Raw genomic sequence first — 14,433 nt, 5'->3', positions numbered from 1 at the left:
CAAGACCAGACCTGTCCTCCATTACTCCAGAGCCTGGGACAAAATGACTTCAACCGGGTGCAACCCCTCACATATGAGCATCCTCCTACACTTAGGCCCGAGACAGCTTGAGATGACGGGTCTGACTGGACTTGCCCCAGTCAGGGGTTTAACTGATCCAGTCTGCTGAACCGTTAGATGAGCTTCTTGTAGACCTGGAAAGGGGCGCTGTGTGGGCAGTGGAGGCTTCATGCTCGGCTTCCTGCTGGACTCAGAAGCGGCGTGATGATCTGAGAGGGACGAGGAGACCGATGGGCAGGACAAAGGTGGCATCAGTGGTCTGCTGAGATCTGTCAGACATCTTTTTACCGGTCTGCCTGTTCATGGTTCAGCCAGGAGGGGCATCACACCAAGTGTGCAGCTTGGGTATCCAGTATGGGAGGACAAAGAGCATAAAAGGCGCTGGGAATCACATGGGCCGACGGCAGCGTGGGCTTGGCTGTGAGGAAGTAGCGGGACACGGTGAGCGTCTGTGTGCAGGACCGTGTGCGTTTGGCCTGTTTTTCAGCGGCGAATCGATTGGCACTCGGCGCACCGAGGAGGAGCTGAGAAAGGGAGCGGAAGCGAAGAGGAGGCGTCGCTCTCTCGGTCCCCGCGGCTATGACTCCTCACTCGCCCCATCGCTCTTCATCTCTGCCCAGGCCGCACGGCGCTAATAGCCGCCCTCCTGCGCATCCTCGCTGTGTCAGAGCCACCGGGCTCGATTCAGGGCTCCTTTGGGACGCGCCGGCCTGGTCGGGATCAGACAGAATGCCGGCTGAATTGGAACAGACGCTCGAAATTGCTTTTGCAGTGGGTTTGCTGCCCTCATTTGTAATGTGGGGGTAATGACAACATTCATGGCTTGAAATATATTCTGTTTAACGTCTTAACAGTGTATGATATAACTTTGTTATATAGTTATTTCAAAACCCAAATGACCACAATTGTGTACATAAATATAAGCTGTCTGGGGTATCCCCTGCCTTGTGCCCTATGATTTCTGGGATAGACTCCAGGTCACCACCCAAGTGGTGATGGATGGATGGATGGATGGATGGATGGATGGATGGATGGATGGATGGACGGACGGATGGACAGATGGACGGATGGGTTGAGATATATGAGAAAATCTGTCACCTGTTATTACAGCATCATCGAAATCTTTAGTGTTTGCCATCTTTATACATTGTAATTCATTATCTTCAGTGCAGCAAAAACTACATTTTGTTCATAAGAAAATGTTCCATGAAAATCTAATAAATATGAAGTGAACTACCTTTTTTGACAGATTGCGTTTTTTAAATACTCAACATGTGCTATTTTTTTATTATTATTTTTGCATTCCCCAATTTTTGAAAAGTCTAGCTTTCGTTAATCAGCAATCTGCTGAGAGGCTGCCGTTGTTTGAAGGATCCTCTTACTGAAGTTACTCTCAGTAATAGTGTTTAATGACTAAATCGCTTGCTGTGTAATGGTCTTGGGTCTTGTGGCCTGTTTAAAATTACAGCGTAACCGCTTCCTTGCTGCCGAGATTGTCTTTGGCTAATTATTATTCATGTGAAACTGGCAGTATTGTGGGTGGGGGTAGTGAGCAGCTTGGTGAGCGGGAGGAAAGCTGGCCAAAAAAAAAGTAACACAGAGTGAGCACCAGCATGCCCAAAAGGCCAGTGGGATGGTAAGCAGAACCAAACTCCTAGTATATACCTGAAAAGTGCATGTGAAAGTGCTTTTGAAAGCTGGACAAATTTGGACATAACAGTAACAACATTAACTTGAGAGGATATTAGGAACCAGTAGTTATTTGGGTTACCTATCATTGGGTTAGATAGTCCTTTATCCAACCATCCATCCATCCATTTTCCAAACCGCTTATCCTACAGGGTCGCGGGGGGTCCGGAGCCTATCCCGGAAGCAATGGGCACGAGGCAGGGAACAACCCAGGATGGGGGGCCAGCCCATCGCAGGGCACACTCACACACCATTCACACCTATGGGCAATATAGCAAGTCCAATTAGCCTCAGCATGTATTTGGACTGTGGGGGGAAACCAGAGTACCCGGAGGAAACCCCACGGTGACATGGGGAGAACATGCAAACTCCACACACATGTGACCCAGAAGGAGACTCGAACCCGGGTCCCAGAGGTGTGAGGCGACAGTGCTAACCACTGCACCACCATGCCGCCCCAGATAGTCCTTTATTTGGAACATATTATATGTTTGAAATATTATAATGAGGGCCCTGCGATGGGCTGGCCCCCAGTGCTGGGTTGTTCCCTGCCTCGTGCCCATTGCTTCCGGGATAGGCTCCAGACCCCCTGCAACCCAGTAGGATAAGCGGTTTGGATGGATGGATGGATGGGATCCATGCAGACTGTGGAGGATGGATGCATGCATAGATTGTTTCTTTCTGCTCAAATGTTAAAAAAAAATTAGTAAGAGGAATCATAGACGTAAATTATATAGAAACACATTTCCTGAAGGCACCATGCACTTTTTGCTCAAAACTTTAATGTTCTTGTCAATCTATGAAATATATTTTATATAACTTTTCACTCTCTTACTCATTTCCTTGATACTTGTCATCTTAGATTTAAAATTTTGAATCATATGTGATCATTTTCACATGCATTATTTAAATAAGCTGTTATTACAGACAGTGTGAGACGTTTCCTATAACACATATATTTATGATTGTATTAGCTGTTTTTCTTTCTCCCACGTCCTCAAAATATATAGTTATGTATTTCTAGCAAAAAGGATGATCAACCAAGAGCCAGGGGGAAAGTTTGTGTGATTCCAAGCACCCTAAATGACAGGCCCTGAAAAATTTTGCAGCATAACTGGATTTCTCTGTGCTGAATCCTCAGTATAATTTTATGGGGCACAGAATCCCTGCCAGTGTCCCTGACAAGCACCATAGCGATTATAGGTTTGATGCTAAGAGCAGCTGAATTAAGTGTTGATGTTGATGTTCCAGAAGTGATTTGTGATCCTGGTTTCAGATCAATGTGTGCTTGTTGTTGTAACAATTTTGCAAATGATTCCGGTGCGTTTAGCTAGCACCCCGAGAGACCGGGGCAGGGTCGAACAAGCAGAGCATGAATGGGTGGATGGCTGGGGGGCCGCTGCTGGCCCAGTATGTTTTGGGAGAGAAGTTGGCCGATGTTGCCATAGCAACAAGCCCAGGCCACACTTGGGGTGAAACGAGGTCTCAGCAGGAGAAGTGGGATGTGCTCCTTTGGCACGGGCCTCTCACTGCTCTCGGGGCTCTGGTGACAGAGGATGTGGTGGGGCAGGGGGGGGGGGGCACGGTAGGGGCCCCCAGCCCGGTAATTGGGTCTGTGCCCTGTGGCCTCACGATGCTCATTTGTATCTCTCTGTCAGGGGTCCGGGCAGCAGGGAGACACAGCAGTGTTCAGGGAGACCCACGCACTGATTAGCGTGCCCTCAGTTTGGGCAGTGTGAGCACCCCCCTCAGGGGGGGGGGGGGGGGGGACTGCCCTCTGCCACAGATACCCCCTACCTGGGCCCCTGGTATGTGTGCGACACTGTGTTCCCCGTCTCCTTGCCCCTTTGGTCCTCGGAAATAAAGAGGTGAAGAGACGTCGCCTACAGTAGCCTGCTGAAGCATTCAGGCCCAATGACGGACGTGCCTTCTGGCGAACAGGCCGCTCCTGCCGGTGTTTATGGAAACTTGGGAACGGGTGTTAGGAGTCCTATTAAATATTTGGAAGGTCTGCCTCCCCCAGCAGCCTTTGTTCCTGTTTAATATTTTGACACCTTAGTTCCCAGGCTGCAAGTTTTTCTCCCCTGTCCTCACAAGTCAGTTCTTGAATTTTAGTCAGCAACCATGACCAGCCCAATCTAGTTGTCATTTGCCATTTTCCTTCCCATTCTGACAGGCTGATCAAGTGAGGGGCCCCCTGGTGGCCGCCAGGGCCTAAGCAGCCACTAAGTTGGTTTTTGCCTGTGTGTCACCCGCAGGGTCATACCATCCGCCAGCCGATGTCCTGCTCTTTCTGAGACGGCCTCCGTATCCTTGATGGCCATAGTGGACGTAATAGACGATGCCTTTTCCAGACTTAATGAAACATAATCCTATAATGGGCATGAGGATGGATCACAGGATTAAAGAAAACATTATTTCAAGCTGTAGGTTTTAAAAGGGGGTGCTGGGTGGCTCTGATCAGAAGGGCAGTGACCCCAGTCTCTGGTTCGGCAGAGTGATGTCACCCCTGGGCCCTTGAGCAAGGCCCTTAAACAACAATTACTCCAGGGACCGGCTGACTTTGCTTTTACGAAAAAAAAAAAAAAGCAAGTTGCTTTGGATAAAAACATCCACTAAATAATAAAAAAGTCCTCTGGTTTCATTGTAAAAAGAGCACAGCGGATATGAAGATGCCACCCCCCCCCCCCCAACTATGGTGTTTTTAAAGTTTAATCACATATATTTTTGCCTGTGGATCAGCTCCTCTAGGACCACATTTCCAGCTGCTGACGGTCCACTTTGGGTTGATGCTGCTTGTGTCCCTCTTCAAACAGCCCATTGTCATTATCGCCAAAGCTGCACTTTCTCCCCCCCCCAGCAGCGGCCCCCCGCTGCCCTCGTCGCCTCTGGAAACGACTTGCGCTTCACTGACTGATTTTTAACATCACTTCCTTTATAAGTTTTCCATATCACTCTCTTTTTTGCCCAAAGCAAAGCATCGGTTTTTTTTTTGTTTGTTTTCTTGCCCAGATGTTTTCCACGCCTCACTTTTTAGGACGGATGTGATGTTTTTACGTAAGAGGACAGACTATTTCCTCGTCGTCATTCTTATTTTATCCCATCATAGATAACATATATACCAATATACAGAAAGCCTTCAGCTGAAAATGCTTCCATATTTCAGGATTTGCTAGCAGCTATGTGAACTTTTACGAGTCTCGATCTATTAGCACAGAGTACTGAAAATAAATCTCTACTGGGACATTTCTGTTGTACCCTGAAGATATCACATGGTCACATGGTCATGCAATGGTCCATGGGTGACTTATAAACAATCTAAGCTGAAAAGAGTTTATACCAGATTTATGGCACATAATATCAAATCTTTTCAGTCTTCTTCTCACACACAATGAAATGATTTTCTGCACTGCACTGGATTTATGTCCGTTCATTCAGATTCATTCAGATCCAGCATTTGCCTTTTCTTGCACTGCTACCTTGGAGTCAGATTAATATAATTATGTTATGTAAAGCCCATAAACCAACAGTAGCAAAACAAAAATTAAAAATCCAGCTTGATCCAGCTCCAGACTCACAGCTCACAGAATTGTGAGTGGATTGATTTTATGTTGCTGGCTTATGACCAAACCGCCAGTTTATGCAGAGGTGTGTAGGAGTGAGCACCAGTAGTGTGGTTCATTTAGAATTAACCTTATTACGGACCTGGCGTCGGGTGGGGGGGGGGCATGGAGGGCTTAACCTGCCCATGACCTCAAGCCCCCCCCCTCCCCCAACTGCACCTGTACTGTCATACTGGAAGACGTTTCCAAACATACATACATAAATATTGCATACACCGTAAAAAATAAAGGCTGGACTGAGATGAATTCATTCCATTTTTATATTAAAAGTATTTTAAAAATAGGCCTAAATGAAACAGGCAAAACACTTGACTGCTAAAAACATCAAACGCGTTAACTTGGAAGCGGGTGGAGACTCGAGTTTTCTGATTGACTGGAATACAATCATAGATTACCGAGAGAGGATCCAAATAAATGTGGGAAGATGGACATTCAGCTGCGCTAAACCGAATTTGGTTTGCTAGCTTGCCTAAGAGTAAAACATGGGTCCAATAACGTTTTTTTTCCTTCTTCTTCTTTTTAGCAACCGCTAACTTTGCTCAAATAAGCCCACACGCATGTAACACAAACTAAAATTGCATGAAGGCCTACGACATAAAAATAGGTTTGTTACATGGTTCTGACAGGTCAGTCTGTAATTTGCTTCAGCAATAAGTGTCTGTTAGCTGTTGTTTTAATACAGCAGTATCCCTAGTATTACTTATTACCATGTTCGGTGATCACGTGATGAATTGAGCAGTTGCGATGTTACACACAAACACACATTGTGTGGATCTGCACAAATGCATCTACTTGACGCCCTCCCTTAAAGTGTGTGCTTACCTATTAAACTGTACATTTAACTTTTTTGTGAGACATACCAGCTATGCTCGCTCTATGTCCAAAGTGTTTGTAAGGTTCTCGGGAAGACCCTCTTCCGCCATCTGCTGGTCAGGCACAAGAACAGCGTTCTTTTCGCAACTTGATGCCGCTGTTTGTCAGCGCCTAATTCTCCTCGCACATTATCTGGGTTTTTCCGAACATCCCATCTACAACTGCAGATATTTCACCTATTTACAGTCATATTTAGTACGCACATGGTTTGAGGATAGAATTATTATATGTAATTGTTTTCGTCTAAGATGTGTTCCAACCAAAAAAAAAAAAAAGGCTGGAATGAGATGAATTCATTCCATTTTTATATAAAAAGTATTTAAAAAATAGGCCTAAATGAAACAGGCAAAATAGACCTGATAAAATCCAGTGACATTGTGATATGTGATACTGTAGATATCAAACTACCTGAAAAGTATATGGGTCCCACGAGTCGCAAGGGCCTCCTACTAGGGCACTTACTGTAGTTTCTCCTCTAATAACCAGTAATAGCTCCAACACTCCTTGGCCTTGTGCTAATTCTGAAGTCCAATTCATCCAGAAGTTGTTTTAGCTGGCTGAGGTCAACACTCTGTCCTGGAAAATGTTCCCAAGCTTTCTGGTTTGGCCTCCAGGAGGGTTTCCTACATCTAGGAGTTTATCCAGAGTAGCTGGGGAGTAGAGTACTCAGACACTGCGCTTGAAGACTTGATAAGGAGACAATTGGTTTTCCTCACTTCATTTCCGGTGTTTTAGAACCTGTAACTGCCTAGTTTGGCTCCTCGTATGTCACATTAGGTGCAGCCGGCCCGCGGTACCGCGGTACTGGCTGCCCTGTTATTGTGTTTGCTGGTCTCCCTGCTGCCTCCTGTCAGCTTTACTGAGGGTGGCCGTGGCTGTAGGCCGCTTTGCTGCATGCTGTCTGCACTCTGCCCCCTTCTGTCTGGCTGCGGTAATTGTAGCTCTCCTCACTTCCCCTGTCTTTGTGTTGAAGGATGGGATGCAGGTTTGATTCTAGGATTTTTTGAGGTGGGGGGGATAAGAGGGGCCATAAATCATACGGAGGGCCCGACTTTATTATTAGCCAATGGTGTGTTTTGTATTGCCCCTTTGGCCCCGCCCCTGCGTTAGGCAGATTCACAGTGTGACTGTACACACCGCTGACGGTATAGACTGACCATGGACACTCCTCTGACAGTGTTGTAATCTCGCCTGTCATTCTTTACCTGTTTCCTTCAATTATATTTTCCTCCTCTCTTCTATTCACCTCTTTTTCTGCTTCATTCACTTCCCTCTTCTCCTCCATTTATGTTTTCTCTCATCTTTCCTTTCATTCACTTTTCTCCTCTCCTGTCCTACATTCACACCTTTCCATCGCTCTCATTCATCTCTCCCTCTCTTTCTCCCCCGGTGTCTCTACACTATGCTGTCCACAGATAACTAAGGAGCACCATCGCAGGTCAATTCCCAGAATGCTGTGTGCTGAAAGGGCCAGGGGGCTTCACCAGGCTAATAACACACACACACACACACACACACACACACACACACACTGCTATCTTTGGGAAGATTTTTCAGTGACTCTGGGTAATTGCCGATCCCAAATCCCACATCACCCAAACTCAGAAACAGATGAAGAGGTCTTGACACTTTTAGTTAAAACGTAGACATAAAAGTTGTTAAAAGGTCAAACATCTATCTTTCTGTGGTTTTTCCCTGGAATTCCCCGAAAAGCAGTTCCTAGCTATACGGACATATTGCACTGACATCCCCACTGGCATTGAATCCAGATTCACAGCAGCGTTATTTTCACTTTTGCTCCGTTTCAGTTTCACGTTCTCATTCCTGGTGCATCTGCCTCGTGCCCCATGTCATTTTAACGTTCTTCATTAACACATTAAGCCAGGGACAATTCTTGGAATTTTTTAAGGCTCCCTTCTTATCATTAGCCAATGAGGTTTTGAATCCGTGAGTGACAGGGAAGGAGCACTCCAGGGGTCAATCAGCTTTCAGCTGGGATCATGGCCCCTGTAGCCCCGCCCCTACACACCCCCCTGCTTTAAGCAGATTCACAGTGCTGATGGCCTTTCCATCCTCATTGTCCCACGTCAGCTACCCATGCAACAGAAGTCTTGTTAGCACAGACCCTCCTTGTCGGGTTAAGCAACTACGGTCATACTTCGGTAACAACTGTTATGTACAGGGCCTGGGGTGGAGTTAACCAAAACGTGCCCTCCTCCCAGTACGTAAGGCTGCTGGACGAGGCGGGGACCACATGGGGGGAGGAGAAACTGGAGGGTGGCAAGACTCCCACACACCAAGAGAGGAGTCCGCTAGTCCCCACACCTCTCCAGGAGGTGGAGGTGCTTTGGGTCTCGGTTGGGGGGAGGGTGTTGTTCCACATTCCACGATTACACGAGAGACGCAGAAACTGCTCTTCCTCCTCTTTTTCTGGGCACAAAGACGAGCTATTCCACGTTTCATCAGCGTACATTCATGCAGCCACCAGCCGGCCCCTTCCTACACGAAGCATTTCAGGCAGACTGAGGGTAGGAAAAACCAGGATCTGCTGCTCACAGGAAATCAGCAAAGCAGAAAAGCACGACATCATCCAACCTTCCCTGTCGCCACCACGTTCCCACAGACGGTGGAAATGGCTGCCTAAGTCTGTGCGCACATGCGACTGCATGTGTGTCAGGAAAAAAATATATATACAGGTATGGTGTATTGATACAAGACAGTAATACACATACTGATATAAGCTTTGAACAATCTAATGTGAACCATTGCTACTATTTGCCAGCCAGAATAACTAAAGCAAATATAGCTCTACTTTGGGATATTAGTAAAACTCATAAACAGGAGACATTAGGTAGGCCAATACATCTGACAAAATAATTACTCCGTGGCAAAAAGCAGAGAACATCAAACACGAGATTATCTGTAAGAAGCCGGGAACTAACGGTGGTGAGTCAGCAGCTGCAAACGCGGTGAAATGCTAATTGCTGCATAACAGCAGGAATTGCTGAAGCAACCTCCAAAAAAAGCTGCTTATCTGAGGAGAAAGAACTGACGTCTGGCAGTATGTGGGCAGGCGACTTGAATTACGGAGGAAGACGAGGCTGAATGCGGGAGCAAAGTGGCAGTGACAGTGACTGCACTGTGTACCGCCTCAGTGCAGGTGACAGTGACTGCACTGTGTACCGCCTCAGTGCAGGTGACAGGGACTGTAAGTGCATGCAGGTGACACGACTGTGCACAATGTAAGTGCAGGTGACAGGTTCTTTAAGCAGAACACTATTACCACAAATGTGTGATGCATTCTTAGCAGAATTAAGAATCATCCTTCAATTTTCTTATTTCTTTTCAGGTTGGCACTCAGAAAACCTCTCAAGGACTTTTAATTTCTGTTTCCACAACACAGTGCCTCTGTGTTCATGGTGTTTGCTCCCCAGAATCAGCTATTGGTATTTGTGGTTTGCATCAGGACTCAAAATAACGAATATCATTACATTTTAGACATGTGTCAAAACCAGCAACTGTCAGATCACAAGAGTTAATTACCAACACTGAATGTTAAATGTTTATATAAAAAAATACAAGTATAAAATGTAAGTATATTTATTTGAAATATGCAAATTGACTCATGCAGTAGCGTGTATATATTCACAAGATTGAATCATTGGTATCGGTACACTGGTGAGTATGTCACGTAAAAACTTGTCCAAAGTCTAGTAGATACTTAAACATCGCCCTCTGCTGTCAGTCTTTGGGAACGTGTTGGTACATTTTAAAGACACGATGTTCTTTCGCCTGCATGATCTAATGTCCCGCTGGAACGCTTACAGTTCGCAAACACATGGCGGCACCGGCATTTCCGCAGTCAAGCCAACAAACTGAACCTTATATTTTGCCTTCACCTTGTACTCCAGTCCTTCTACTTACTGGCTATTGTTTCCTGGACTTTTCGACATTCCTATCACAAATTTCTGACCTGGTTTACATACCTCTTGTTCTATTCGGAACATATCTGTCACTCTGTAGTGAAGTATTACACATATTTCTCATTCTCCTCTGCTCTGCTCTTCATAGCTATCATTTTCTCCTGACCTCTTCTGAATTTCTTCCAAGTGGTCCCCTCTGCTATAATACAGGTACCCTACTATTCCTATTTTCTCATCATTTTTCCTTTCTCTCACACTTTATCTCTCTCTCTCTCTCCCTGTAAAACAGGATTACAAAGTCATCAATCTCTCTCACTCACTCACTCTCTCTCTCACTTCTGTCAGTCTGACTCCGTCTGTAAAACAGGATTACAGTCATCCATATCCTTCTCCTTTTCCTTTCCCTCTCTCTCTCTCTCTCTCTCTCTCTCTCTCCCTCCCTATCTTCCTCTGTCTTTCTTTTAGTGTAAAACAAGATGAAGGTGTGACCTGGCTCAGCAGTCATGAACAACTGCAGCAGGCTGGCAGTTGGGACAGTGAGTGAGAACACAGAGGTTATGCCTTGAAATAGGGGAGATCAGGAGTGCCAGGCTGAAGCCCATTAAGTCTGAGGTCAAGGGTCAATCAACGGGTACGGAGAAAGACTCACACACAAAGAGCAGGGCTGGTGCTTAAAGGGGGGGGGTACCTAAATGGAACAAGGGGGCACTCACCCTCAACCACAAGGGAGCTCTGTAAGATCCCTCCGTTTGTGAAGCAGATCCTTTGCATGAGGAAATCTAACATGGCAGGAGTCACAGACACAGATTTCAGACGGTCCACTGGCTAAAGAGCAGAATCCTCAGATTATTCCACTTAAAGAGCTTATTTGTGTCCACTTGACTTCGCTACAGTAACCGCCGATTCATTTATAACCTGTGCAATATATCTACAGTACTATGCAAAAGTCATAGGCAGCTAAATAGAACGTTCAAAGCTATTTATCTGGGTAGTAAGTGTACATTTGCTCCAAAAATTAGTAGTAACATTAAAACCAGCAAGAATTGCTCCAGTTCTCCAAAACTTTGCTGATATCTAATTCAATGGTTAGATGAGCAGCACTTCAGCTCTCGTCCCTCTCCTCAGTGACACCTGGGCCTTTCCAAGTGCTCAACCAGTCAATCAACCAATTAATCAATCAATTAATTAATTTAATTACTTAATTTGAGGTATTGATTAATGAAACCAGGCGTGTTAGTTCTGGGTGGTTTCTGCAAATACTGGGGTGACTTTAGGAGAGGTTTTGAAAAGGCTAAGCTGACACATTTTGACAGACGTCATAGTTTTACACCAAGAAGAAGATCATCTAAACATCATTTTCTTTGATTGCCTAAGACTTCTGCACATTTCTGTAGGTTTTAAAGACTCCACAGAAAATGAATCATATATCTTTAAATATAGATTATACCTCTCATAATTGTAAGTGCTGTTGATCAGGATTTTGGGGAATAATGGAGAGTAGGAAGACTATAGGAAACAGTCCATCTATCTGTTTCTCAATCACATATAGTGTACAAGGTCACAGGAGAAAGATGCATTTCATTTTTAAGCCTGTTGCAGCATTTATTACTGACATCTCGACCTTGACCATGAAGAAATGGACCCATGTCCACATGCAGTACAGGCATTCATCCAAATGGTTGCACATGTACTTCTGTCCAGAGCTGTCATGCCAAGATGCGGCTCTGCTCTTCTGGTGCTGAGCAGATCCAGTCACGGTCAGGTGGACATTATGGCCTTTTCAGGCATCGACTGACTGTTGCATTGGGTGATGATTTCAGGTTGAATAATTTAATGCTTCCACTTGCCAGCTGTTTAACGCAGTAGCCTGAGACATGCACAGCCGGAGGGTCCTTTGTAAACTCGCGTTGGAAAGGGGGTTGAGAGCAGGCGCTCGTGTTTCCCCCGAGTCGCTCTTTCGCTGTGCCTTGTGGCCGCCGACGATGATTTCAGCGTCACATGGTCAACGGAGGCCGACGACTGAGATGGGGAGTGGAATACATTAAACCCTGTGAGATGGTGTAGGTGGTATCACTCTCTCTCTATCTCCCTCGCTCGCTCGCTCGCCCTCCCTTTTCTTCTGCCTCTCTCTCTCTCCATGCCAGCAAAAACTGTCAGAACATTTGTAGTGGTTGCTATGGCAACGGATATAAAAAGCTGACTGGATTGTGTGAGAACGAAGGGAGCAGAGACGGACCGAGGGAGGGATGGCTATAGAACAAGAAATTGAAAAAAGGGGAAAAAAAATCACCACTAATTGTGGTCGTAGGGTGGCGGGGGGGGGGGGGGGAGATGCTGGTTTAAGGACTGAAGTAGGTTCTGAGGCTAAGGAGTATTGGGGGAAATAGTCCAGGGGGTGAAATGAAGGAGAAGAAAAGTGAGGGAGGATACGATGGAGAAGTACACGGCAGAAACCATGAATGTTGAATAGGATGAAAGCAAACAGTGGAGAGAGAACATGTTAATGTCAGCTAATGGTAATACCCTTTGCCTACATCTCCTTGGCAACCGAGCAAATTATTATTTCCGTGACACTGTTTTTATTTGCCCAGAATATTCCTTTCCATGATGAGGGGAGGCAAGACTGTATAAAAAGCTTTTTTTTTCTTTTTCACAGTCTGAGTCTTTGTGTGTGTGTGTGTGTGTGTGTGTGGGGGGGGGGGTGATGGGAACAGCGTTGAGTGACAAGAAGATTAGATGCAGAGGGAAAAAAAGGTGTTATTGGTTGGAAAAGAGCGTTTAGTGGAGGAAGAATGAAGTGAGGTCCTTCTGCAGGTGTAAAGCTGACAACATGGGATCTGACTCAGAACAGTTAAAACCCTGCTGTTATTTTTCCATTTTATGCGATTTATTTATTAATCAGGCTCCAAGTTTTCTGACATGATGCATGATTTAGTAGTTAACGACTCGATATTACCAATTAATAACATTAACACAGAAAAGGATACAAACCCACTAATTACTTGAAGTGTGACTCATGCCAGTTTTCATTAAGCAATTTTGCATATAACATCACTTACAATATGACCTCTGGTCAATTATACTCTAGTGAGGAAGGATTCTGCATTGGTGTTATTTTGCTGACTAATCCACAAGCACAGTGTACTGTTCACAGTCAGGGACTGAGCACTAAAACCCTGTCATTCTAACATTCTTCACATATTCTGCCAACCCATCCACCACTGACAAATTAACTACTGAAGGTACTATACAAACCTTTGGACATTCTTCTGATAGTTTAATTGTGCTGCAGCAATATTGTGAGATGACTGATTCATTCATTCATTCATTCATTCATTCAAATAGTGCTGTGAATCCAGAGCTATGGCTACTCACTTGATAATATGTTACATATATAATCAGCTGTTACCTTGTGTGTTCCTTGTATGTCACCTTTGACTGCTCCCAGAATGCAATGCAAGCCATCAGTCTAACCTAAGTATATCCCCCCCCCCCCCCCCACACACACACACACACACATACACCAAAGCAGTGAATGTCTTTTGGCAGCATCTGTGATATCTCACGAAGTCGGAGGTACTGAAATACATTTTTAGCAGAAATGGATCTTCAGGTACACAGGGTTTAAAACCGTCCACACGTTTAAAGGGCAGCACGTGACATTTTAGGCTCTTCCATTTATCACATTTATTTCATGTTTCATTATATTTTTCTGTTTCTCTCCTATTCCCTCATGCCTGTTGCGTTGTCTTTCGGTTTCTCGTATTAATTATTATTACAGCAAAAACTGTTAAACTGTTATACATAAATGCAATTAAAGTGAAGTCTTTCTGTAAACATAGAAAGCAAAGTGATTCGGAGTGGTTCCGGTTAATTATTCAGCTTTAAAATACTCACGCCAGTTTGTCTCATAATTTTGAGTATTAAGTGTTCTTACAAACTTGCTTCTCGAGCAATTTACGAGTCACGCAGTATGACTGTCTTACGGATCTGTTCCAACTCGTTTTGGGTGTCAGCATGTTCGCCTATATCCAGCAACCGGAGACGCCGTCTCAATTCTGTCGGTTTTTTCCCCTTGTATGTTCAGTATTATTTTGGTATATTTGGATACATGTTGTGAGATTTCGTGTAACACTTAGTATTCATGGAACCCAATTCGCTGATAGTTTTAAATATCTATTTATATACAAATAACTTAATTAGATTATATTTTATACTCGGGCTTTAAAATTGCATTACTGTAAATATTGGGTCCCAAAATGAAG

Source organism: Brienomyrus brachyistius, chromosome 10, assembly GCF_023856365.1.
Source record: "Brienomyrus brachyistius isolate T26 chromosome 10, BBRACH_0.4, whole genome shotgun sequence".
Classification (NCBI taxonomy): domain Eukaryota; kingdom Metazoa; phylum Chordata; class Actinopteri; order Osteoglossiformes; family Mormyridae; genus Brienomyrus; species Brienomyrus brachyistius.
This window is presented reverse-complemented; position numbering follows the sequence as displayed.